Source organism: Poecilia mexicana, unplaced genomic scaffold, assembly GCF_051168715.1.
Source record: "Poecilia mexicana isolate PSO_F unplaced genomic scaffold, ASM5116871v1 scaffold_18, whole genome shotgun sequence".
Classification (NCBI taxonomy): Eukaryota; Metazoa; Chordata; class Actinopteri; order Cyprinodontiformes; family Poeciliidae; genus Poecilia; species Poecilia mexicana.
Window position 1 is genome coordinate 19,086,538 of NW_028263387.1, and position 10,651 is coordinate 19,097,188.

Here is a 10,651-nt window from a genome sequence, read left to right on the forward strand (position 1 = left end):
TCATCTCATCAATCCTTTTTGTCTCGCTCCCAACTTATATTGAAGCTCAAAACGAGACGTTTTTCAGGACCCGGTCCTTTCAAAGGTGTTCTCATGTCTTTAGTTTCCAAATGTAACAATGTTAGTTAGTTATACCTTTATTTCAAGAACAGTTTCATTCTTACAATATTTGCCTGAAAGTGTTAAAACATCTAAAAGCAGAAAAAGGGTGAGATGACAGCAAAATCATGAAAACAATTGCGTGAAATTTAGTTTGTGTTTGAAAACAGGAAATGAAATCAAAGTGTGAAGATTTTTGCTGCATCAAAGTGGATGTGTTTTGAAATGTTTTTTTGGGATAAAAGTCTAAACGAATGACCAAATTAACAGTGTTAAATCACAAGACATGGACTTGACCTTTTTCCACATGCATCTCAAACTCTTACAGAAAACCTTTGGGGCGAGCTGAAGAGAAGAGAACAAATGACAAAACACGGGACACAGTCTGGAGTCGAGGTGTCAAACTTAATTAAAGGCACGGCTAAAGCTTAAAACGTAGACTGTATGATGAGCCAAACAGGAGAAATGTTTATTTATGTTTTCCTGAAACTTTAACAGGAGGATTTCCTAAAAATTTCCAGGACAGTAAACATTAATTCAGATATTAAATCTAAAAAAAAAAAAAAATACACAAAACAGCCAAATAATACATGTATTTACACCATTTAGCATATGGATAACTCAAGAGGAAAACCAGGGATGTGTGAGGTGTCGTTATGGTTACAAGTGAACTTTGCTGAGAAGGATGAGGAGGTTTGTGATCTGAGTTAGAATACAGAAGAGTGTATCTGTGCTTTCATGAGGGAGACAGCGATGTTGTTGAACTTGGTTGTGCTGGTTTACAGCGCCCTCTAGCGTCCGCCAGCCACTTGTGCAGAGGCATGTGGGTACAACATGCTTCTGCAACCGGCCTCTGAGGATTGATGTGGGTTTCTGACTGCAGCGGCTTGTGAACAGCTCTTCCTGATTTTGGGCAATTTTTTTTTTACTTTTCAAGCTCTTCTAGAAAATGTCCAAGTGTAATCAAAACATTTCAGAATTTCTTTCTACCATGGCCCTGATACACCATCATTACATTTTTTTAAATTTAATTTTCAAAAGTTGAAAAGTTTTGATTTTTTTAAACTTCATATTTTTTTCCACAAAACTTCTAAGATTAATCTCAAAATTGATTTATTTATTTATTTTTTTTAACCTCAGAATACTGAGGTAGTAGCTCATTTTTTATATTTTATTATAATGAGATAGTCATTAGTTTTATAATTATAAACACGCCGGTTGTGTTTCTGGAACAGCAACAAGAGATCGGCGCTTCTTCTGGTCATTAATATGTGACGTATCCTCGGCTCCAAATAAAGTGGGAGGAGCCAAATGTTGTGAGGAGCGGGGCCAGACTGTGCTGGAAACTGTCAGTCCTTTATCAATAAAGCCATCAGCCATAAATCTAGTGACTTTTAAACAATGACCAGCAGCGAATGGCAACATTTAATTTTCTATTGGGATAAATTAAGCATTTTTAAGTTTAACTTAAAATAACAAAGCTTGTATGTAAACAGGAGGTCTCACTCTCACGTCAATCAAATTCGGTCTACTTTATTACATATAAATATTTTCTGATCCTTATTTATTTATTTAATTAATTAATTAATTAATTAATTAATTAATTTTTTTTTTACAAATAAAATAAGCCAGTCAATATTTCATTAAAAACCAAAGATCTTGCCAAAATGTGTTCAAATATATTTTGTACATAAAAAAACGTAATATAATTTTAAAGATGAATGTAAGTTTATTGCAGCAGAGGCTGAAATACTGTCCAGATTTGTTCTTGTGAAATGCTAATACGTACCATTTTTATCAAGCGGTCTCATTTGCAACTTTACATGTGTGTACATCATGCTCAGCTAACTTTTTTCACTATAAAACACTGCTGTTAACCAAAATAGCCTCTGTCATTTATAGTTTCTAAAACTTGTGGTGTTGTTTCTCTGATTCAGTAACTGCATGGTGACACTGATATATATTTTATTCCAAGCATACGTTTAACATTATATGACAGATGCAGTTTGTGTTGAGCTCACATGGATTTCTTTTTCTTGATACTGTCCTGCATGCAGTTACTGTAAACCATGTTATTTTACAGTAAGATGAAACACCCTAAGGTGATTTCTGAGAAGTATGAATGGGAAAGTCAGAGAAAATACCTGTTGCACACGGTATCTCATTAATTAAAAGGGAAACCTGAAAGACGTGTGAGATCTGGGAGGAGACTCAAAAGTTCCTTCAACCTTTTCTGTCTCTCATCTCCCTGTTCAGTGAAAAGGAATTAGAAAGAACATCGAAAACAGAAAAAGATTTGCTCTATCTTTACATATTATTCAGTTTAGCTTCACATGATACGGATGGCACAGTATTACAATAAAATATCTATAATTAATATCAATTTCTAACATCCACATTTTTAACAAACTAATTCATACAGCCTCTGTTTAAAGGGGAGCTGAAGCATTGATATTATGTTTGCTGTGTTGTCTAAAAATATATTTTTAATCTGTTTATCCCATATTGTGGAAACATTTCCTGTTGTGTATTTGTTACTTTAGCCGGGCAAAAGCCAGTGGGATGTTCTGCACACTGCTTTGAGGGTCTGGAGCCTCAACTAATGAGAATCGATTGCATGCCAGAGGGCATTTTAAGTTTTATCTAGATGCTAACGTTTGTCTGTTAATGAGCCAGTTGCCTGCACCGTAAACAACCGTCTTCCACTGAGAAGACATAAAATCTCAGCCGAATAAGGTGGCTGTCGATGTTCCATATTTGGATGTCCCACAAAGGTTGTGAACAGCATCTTAAAACAATGCCTTTGGTGAATGGACTAACATTAAGATCAGCATAGAAAACCATAAGGTTCTGTATGAGGTTGATGGAGAGAGAGGAAGACCTGGAGATCTTGGTACTGAATGCTGCTCTTGCAATCCTCTACCAGAAAAACAGCAGGTAAGGGACGGTAGGATAGATGGAAGAATCTATCCAGACGGTTTTACCCTTTTCCATCTAAATGCATGCTGCAGCGGTAAAAAATTTAAAAAAGAGTCAAGGCATCAAGACTTTGTGTCCTTTACAAGAAGAGATTAAGGATGACGTGAAATATTAGGAGCATTTTTACTGTGCCAAGCTTAGAACAGTTTCTCTTTTTCGTGGTGACAGAAAATATATTCCTGTAAGATGAAACTGCCAGGAGTGATTTCCTTGAACAGAAGAGTAACATGCAAACCTAAATGGAAAAAATTAAGTTAATACAAAATGGGCTTTAAGTTGGAAACTCTAGTTTTTGCTGTTGTCTTTGTCAATTACAGAATGTGACATTATTATATTAGAGCTTAATTTTTTTTTTACAAAGTACCTTGTTTATTTACTTGTTGTTTCTTTGAAAAACACCCCAAGCAGCAATGCATTACACTAAGCATGCCTCTGTGCTGCTGTCATTTTCTGTTCATGACAACTGAAGATACACCTCAAAATCTGAACTAATAAGATAAATAGTGAAACCTAAGACGTGGTTCACATAGGTGGAGTCTAGCAGGTGACAGGTGATCTGAAGAGTATTTAAAGCACTTGTAGTCTGTCGAATCACTAGTTTGGTTTTTATCTGCACATCATCTCTTCTGCCAGTCATCCAGCAGGTAAATAATTAAAATTGTAAGATAACATTAACAAATACTTAAAAGATCCATCTCCGATGTTCTTTAATTAATTTTATCTAAACTTTTATGTGTTTTATTCCAGTAATCATGGTCGTCCGTCTCAGACCCTCCACAGGACTGCTGCTCCTCTTCAGCCTGCTGGCTCTCATCAATCTCTCAAACTCGCTGATTTATGAAAAACATCTGGTAATATAGATTTATGCAGATTTATTTTATTTTATTTTTGTTTTTGAGATCTAAGCTCATATTTCCATCACTGTGTGTGTTCTTAATCTAAAACAGTGAGGACAATACTTAAAAAAGAATGGGAGAAAAAAAAACAAAAAAAAAAAACTAATAAATTTTCATGTTTTTAATTTTTTTGTTATTGTAAATTGTGGTGTTTGTATTGCTATCAAATGTTCACATGATCTCCTTAAATAAAAGAAGTTTTGTTTGTTTTGTAAATTTTCAGGATATTCTACAGGAATACCTCCAGGGTGGAATAGAACAAGCTGCTGAAAAGAAGGTTTGTTGGCTGTAACTGATAGAATATTTTCAACATAATTTGTAATTTTACACTATTAATCAAATGTCACACATCTAATGAGATGAATTTCTCCTAGGAACAACTCATGAATGGTCTTTTGTGGGCAGAACTCTATAATAACAAAGAAATAGAGAAGCTTTATCCGATTCTGCGACAACTGATAGCAGCAACCGAAAATTCTTCGTCACTACGAGAACTCAAGGACGTCATCATAAACTTCCTAACCCAGAAGAAAACTGAGTTTGCAGAAGTAAAGAAAGCTTTTGTAAAGGAGATGGAGGACATTTGGGCTTTAATAGAGCGCCAAGAAGACAGCCGTGATGAGCTGTAGTTGGTGTTATGACTGGTTTGTGTGAATGTTTGATATGTAACATTTTTCTTTTGTTTGTTTGGTGGGAGTACAATGACTTTCGGTTTCAGGCTAATGCTTCTGTTTGTGATCAAGTGTGTATTAATCAAAAACATAACTATTAATTGTATTTTGATTGTACTAATCTGCAAAAGCTTCTATAATAATGTTGTTTTCTGTTGATATTTTTGACACAGTTCATTAATAAAGAACATGTAATCTCTAACTTTTTACATTTTTATGGTATGTAAAGCAATTGTGATGATCTGCTCTGTTATTAAATAAATCATATTAAATTGTGGGATCATCGTCTCTCCAATCCATTTTGTCTCCCTCCCAAAGCCGCCATATTTCAGAATTTGAAAATTGTCCTCATGCTCACAAGCTTTTGCTTTTAGGTTTCAGATATATTGTTAGTTAGTTCAATATTTATTTGATTAAAAATCCCCCACTAAGAACACTATCCTCTTCACAATGTTTGTCTAAAGATGGTAAATATAAAAGTGGAAAAAATGGTGAGATGACAACATTTGCAAATATACAAAGCACAATGAGTAGATTCTGCAAAGCAGTTAAAGATGTTTTAGTCTGACTTTAAAAACAGGAAATGAAATCAAAATGCCAAGTTTTTTTGCTGCAGCAAAACGGATGATTTTCTGTTGTGTTTTTCACTGGGATAATAATCCAAACTAATAGCCAAAATAACAGAGAGTCAGTTCGCAAGACATGGGCTCAACCTTTGTCCTTAGTTAGATCATTATAATTACCACATAATAATTATGTCATTATACTGAGATACTATCTCAATATAATAAAATTATACTTAGATAGTATCTCATTATAATTTTACTATGAGATACTATCTCAGTATCATGTTATTATAATTAAGTCATGAAATAATTATAGCATTATGATAATAATAAGTTGATGGAGAGAGAGAGGAAGACCTGGAGATCTTGGTACTGAATGCTGCTCTTGCAATCCTCCACCAGTCGGATAGATGGAAGAATCTATCCAGAAGGTTTTACCCTTTTCCATCTAAACTGCATCTGCAGTGGTGAAAAAAAAAAAAAAAAGAATCAAGGCATCAAGACTTTGTGTCCGTTACAAGAAGAGATCAAAGATGACATGAAATATTAGGAGCAGTCATGTTACTGTGCCAAACTTAGAACAGTTCTTCTTTTTCGTTATGTGGTGGCAGAAAATGTGGTTATATTCAGATGAAGCTGCCAGGAGTGATTTCCTTGAACAGAAGAGCAACATGCAAACCTAAATTGAAAATACAACATTAACACAAAATGGGGTTTAAGTTGGAAACTCTAGTTTTTGCTGTATCTTTGTCAGTAATAGAATGTGATATTATTATATTAGAGTTTACATTTATTTAGTTGTTTACAAAGAACTTTGTTTATTTACTTGTTGTTTCTTTGAAAAACACCCCAAGCAGCAATGCATTACACTAAGCATGCCTCTGTGCTGCTGTCATTTTCTGTTAATGACAACTGAAGATGCACTTTTTCAAAATCTGAACTAATAAGATAAATAGTGAAACCTAAGACGTGGTTCACATAGGTGGAGTCTAGCAGGTGACAGGTGATCTGAAGAGTATTTAAAGCACTTGTAGTCTGTCGAATCACTAGTTTGGTTTTTATCTGCACATCAGCTCCTCTGTCAGCCATCCAGCAGGTAAGGTCTGTCATTGAACAATTAAAGTTTCTATATAACATTGTTAACAGAGACTTAAAAGATCCAGCTCCGATGTTCTTTAATTAATTTTATCTAAACTTTTATCTGTTTTAATTCCAGTAATCATGGTCGTCCGTCTCAGACCCTCCACAGGACTGATGCTCCTCTTCAGCCTGCTGGCTCTCATCAATCTCTCAAACTCGCTGGTTTATGAAGAACATCTGGTAACATAGATTTATGACCTGCTTTGTTTTGAGATCTAAAATTTTGTTTCTGTCAATGTGTGTGTGTCTAAAACACTGCAGATAATGTTTCAAAATGATGGGAGTGAAAAACAGTAATTTAAGGAATCTCTCTTAGCAAAACTAAAACAAATACAGAAGCATTTATGTCAGCAAGGAATTAAAATTCTTCATTTTAAAGTGTGTGTTTTTATTTCTCTCTAATTACATTAATTATTTCTAATTATATATATCATTTTTTTTTAAATGTTAATTTTCAGGATATTCTACACGAATACTTCCAGGGCGGAATAGAACAAGCAGCCAAAAAGAAGGTTTGTTTTCTATATTTTACATAATGCATTCAACATAATTTGTCATTTTACATGGTTGATGAAATGCTCCACGCCTAATTAAATGAATTTCTCCTTAGACACAACTCATGACAATTCTTGAATTGGAGGAAAGAAATCATGTAAAACAATATGAGAAGCTGTATCCGATTCTGGGACGACTGATAGCAGCAACCAAAAACTCTGAGTCACTGCGAGAACTTGAGGACGTCATTAAAAAGTTCTTAGCCCAGAAGAAGACTAAATTTGCAAAAATAAAGAAAGCTGCTGAAATGGAAATTGAGGCCATTTGGGCTGTAGTAGAACTCCAAGAAGAGGCCCATGATGAGCTGTAGTTGGTGACTGCTTTCTGTGAACTTGTGATATGGAACATTTCTTTTGCTTGTCTCTTTCTCTGTTTTTGATAAAGCTAATAATCAGTAAAGATAAAGGTGAGGGATGAAATAAATGGGTTATGCGTCGGACATTTTGATTCTGATTTGATTTTGTTTCTGGCTAATAATTCTGTGATCAACTGTGTAATAATTAAAGTCATAAATATAACATGTAATTGTATCATGCTAATCTATATAAAATCATTTGTAATAATGTTGTTTTCTGTGGCAATTTTTAAAGTGGTTTATTAATAAAAAATATATCATCTTTTAGGAATGTGGATTTCATTTTTGAAAATTGTTATTGGTAAATTTATTTCAGACAATTGTGATGATCAGCAATATTAAATAAATCATTATCATCCCACTCATCTTTTTTTGTCTCCACCGTCCTTGTGTTAAAGCCCAAGCAGGCCGTTTTTCAAACCCTGGATTTCAGAGTTGTAGAAGGTTTGGCAACGCTTGCAAGTTTTAATTTTCAAGTGTAATGTCAGTTAGTTTAACTTTTGTTTCATCAGTAAGAACAATTTCTTATTCACAAGATATACCTCAAAGTACTACAACACTAAAAGTGAAGAGAGGACAACATTTGCATAAAATAATGGTCTAAGTCATTGTATCTAATGAGCAATGTGTTGATTCTGCATGAAAAAAAATCACAACTCATTAAGTATGTGTTTACAAACAGAAAATGAAATTCAACATGCATGAGATAATGTTTTTGATGAGGGAATAACATTAAAACATGATTTAAAGCTCAAAAATTGATGTTTTTTTGTAATACTCAAACAAGATCAAAGTGGAAAAATAAATCATCACTTTTCTAAAAATAATGGCCTAAGTCATTATTACAATTTTTTGTCATTAAAAAAAGTGTGGGGGGTGCGGGGGGGGGGAATCACTTTTGGCAAAAATGACTTGGGCCATTATTTTAGGAAGGTGATAAAATGTGGCTTGTTGAGGCAAATGAAGGAAGCATCAGTCCAACCGAGATCCACGATCCAATAGATCTGCCCCTATTGGAAGATCCACAATTTGCAAAAACATGTGAAGTTACTTTTAAAAATGTAAAAAATTAGACAAACTTCTTGGAATTATTCTTTTTATTGTTTAATCTCAAAACAAAAGTTGAGCAAAAATATTTAGAGTGACGATTCAATTCAAATTCCATTAACACTTAAAAAACATTAATGATCCCACAGGGAAATTAAATGAGTTTTTTCCCCTTTGTTGGTGGAAAAAGTACCACTGGTGGATCCTAAGGAAACAGCAACATCTTTACTTCATCTACATTTTCAAAATAGCAGTTTTTACTGCTACTTTATAATTGTGCCCTATTTTTATTATGTTTTAATTGTTTTAATTAAACATTTAATTTAATTTTATTATTTTAAGTTATTGTTATTGGGCTTAATGTGAAAGATTTTGTCACAGAACAATTCTTTGAGCATATTTACCATTTTGGCATTTTAAAATACATTTTAAGGGCAGTCTTTGCAGGATCTTCATAATATCAACTTGGAGGAGAAACTGCTGATTTCATTCTGCAGGGCTACTACAGAACCAGTGCTAATAAGCCAGGATAAGACAGGATTCCTTCTGCAGAGGGTAACAAGGCCTTCTGTCCCTATTTGAAGAAAAATATCTTCAGGATAGCAGACAGCAACTCACTCTTTCACACAGTGTGGTTGACATTATTAAGAGCTGTTGCCTAAGCAGAGCATGTAAAATACATTAAACCCCAGACATCAACTGTTTACCCAGCTCCCATTGAGGAAGCAATTCAAGTCACTCAAAAATAGGACCAACAGGCTGAAGAATCCAATCCAAATTCAAGTGTACTTTATTGATCCCAAAAGAAAATTAAATGTTGCTGCAACTCATATTGATTCAAAATTCTGTCCAGATGAACACCAAGGTATGTATACATCCCTGAACCATCTCCACTTCTTCTCCCATGATGGAAATAGTTTTTGATGTAATCCTGTTTCTCCTGAAATCTACAATAGTCTTTTATTTTTGTTCACATCATAGATGAGATGGATGTTTCCACACTCTGCCACAAAGCAGAACGTTTTTACTCATGAGCTGCCAGGTCCTGAATTCTGTCTAAATTCTGTTTACACGTCTAAGTACGGTTTTTTTAATGGATAGTTTTTACAGTTTTTTTCATTTCATTCATTAAAATTTCCTGACATTGACAGGTGCAATAATTTCGTCTTGCACTTGTGTCATGACAATAAAGACTTTTCTATTCTGTTCTGCCTTAAAACTGATGCTTTCATGTATCCTAGAACAACTGAAGTCATGATGAGACTGATACAGTTCCTGTCTTTTATATAAAAACAAACTCATAACACGATGCTTACAGCAATCAGCGTTGAGACCAGGTCGGTTTCTTTTTGACATTCTCATGCATGCAGTTCTTGTAAGTGTAAACGTTGCTATTTTACAGTAAGGTGAAACTGGCAAAGGTGATTTCATAGCAGCATAAATGGGAAGATCAAAGTCACACATTTTATGAGTGTCGTCTGCCAAATCGAAACAATTTGAGAGACAATTGACATTTGGGAGGAGACAAGATTTTTATCTCTCATCACCTGCTGTGAATTTCCTGATTGACGAGCAATAAAGTCACCAGGTTCATGTTCTCCACTGACTTCAGTGCTTGAGAAACTGATGTCGATTTTCATTGTGAGAACTGCAGTGGGAAAAACCAAAAGCAACTTTGTGCTGTGGCTTGGCGTTGGGTGTGTCAGGGTGTGTGTCACACACAAACTTCACTCCACACTTGTTCTCAGCTTCCTGAATGCTGTCACAATATTCATCATAGACATGATTACCAGTGGCTGGCAGAGAACAGTAAAACCATAAGAGCAGATGATGATGACGAAGAAAATGTTGTTACTCAGGTTGCCAGGACGATGAAGGCCAAGATCAATAAAAAATGTACAAAAGACAAAAAAGAGAGTCTATTTTTTTGCTTTTCCTTTCTTTCTTTTTTTCATTTTTCATTTCAAATGAAAAAATTAACTGCCTGAAAATCAGTCATAACTCCCTCATCACAATAGAAATCTGGTTAGTTTTTACAGAGACCTAAAAGAAAAAGTCGAGGGAAGAGATCCTGGAGATCTCTTTGTGCATCCATTTCTCGAAGACCACATTGACAACAATTAACACAGGTTTGTTTGTTTTTCAGAAAGGAATAGAAAATCTGAAGACATGTCAATATTTGTAGGGGTCATTAAGGCTCTTTGGACATAGATGTACTGGTCTGTGAACTGATGTAGTCTAATAAATCTGCTCTTAACATGTTTGTAACATTGGAGTAAAGTAAAATCTGATTTATTTAAAATTCTCACAAGTTACTGGGGAAAAAAATGATCAGAAACAATA

The 10,651-nt window shown here is 34.3% G+C and overlaps 1 long non-coding RNA gene across 1 annotated transcript; it reads left to right on the forward strand.

Annotated features, from left to right (window-relative positions):
• The first annotated feature begins 3,731 nt into the window (after positions 1 to 3,731).
• LOC148154112 (uncharacterized) lies at positions 3,732 to 4,872 on the forward strand. Its single transcript, XR_015766251.1, has 3 exons — positions 3,732 to 3,929; positions 4,198 to 4,251; positions 4,349 to 4,872. It is a non-coding gene; the product is annotated as an uncharacterized LOC148154112 (long non-coding RNA).
• The last annotated feature ends 5,779 nt before the right edge of the window (positions 4,873 to 10,651 follow it).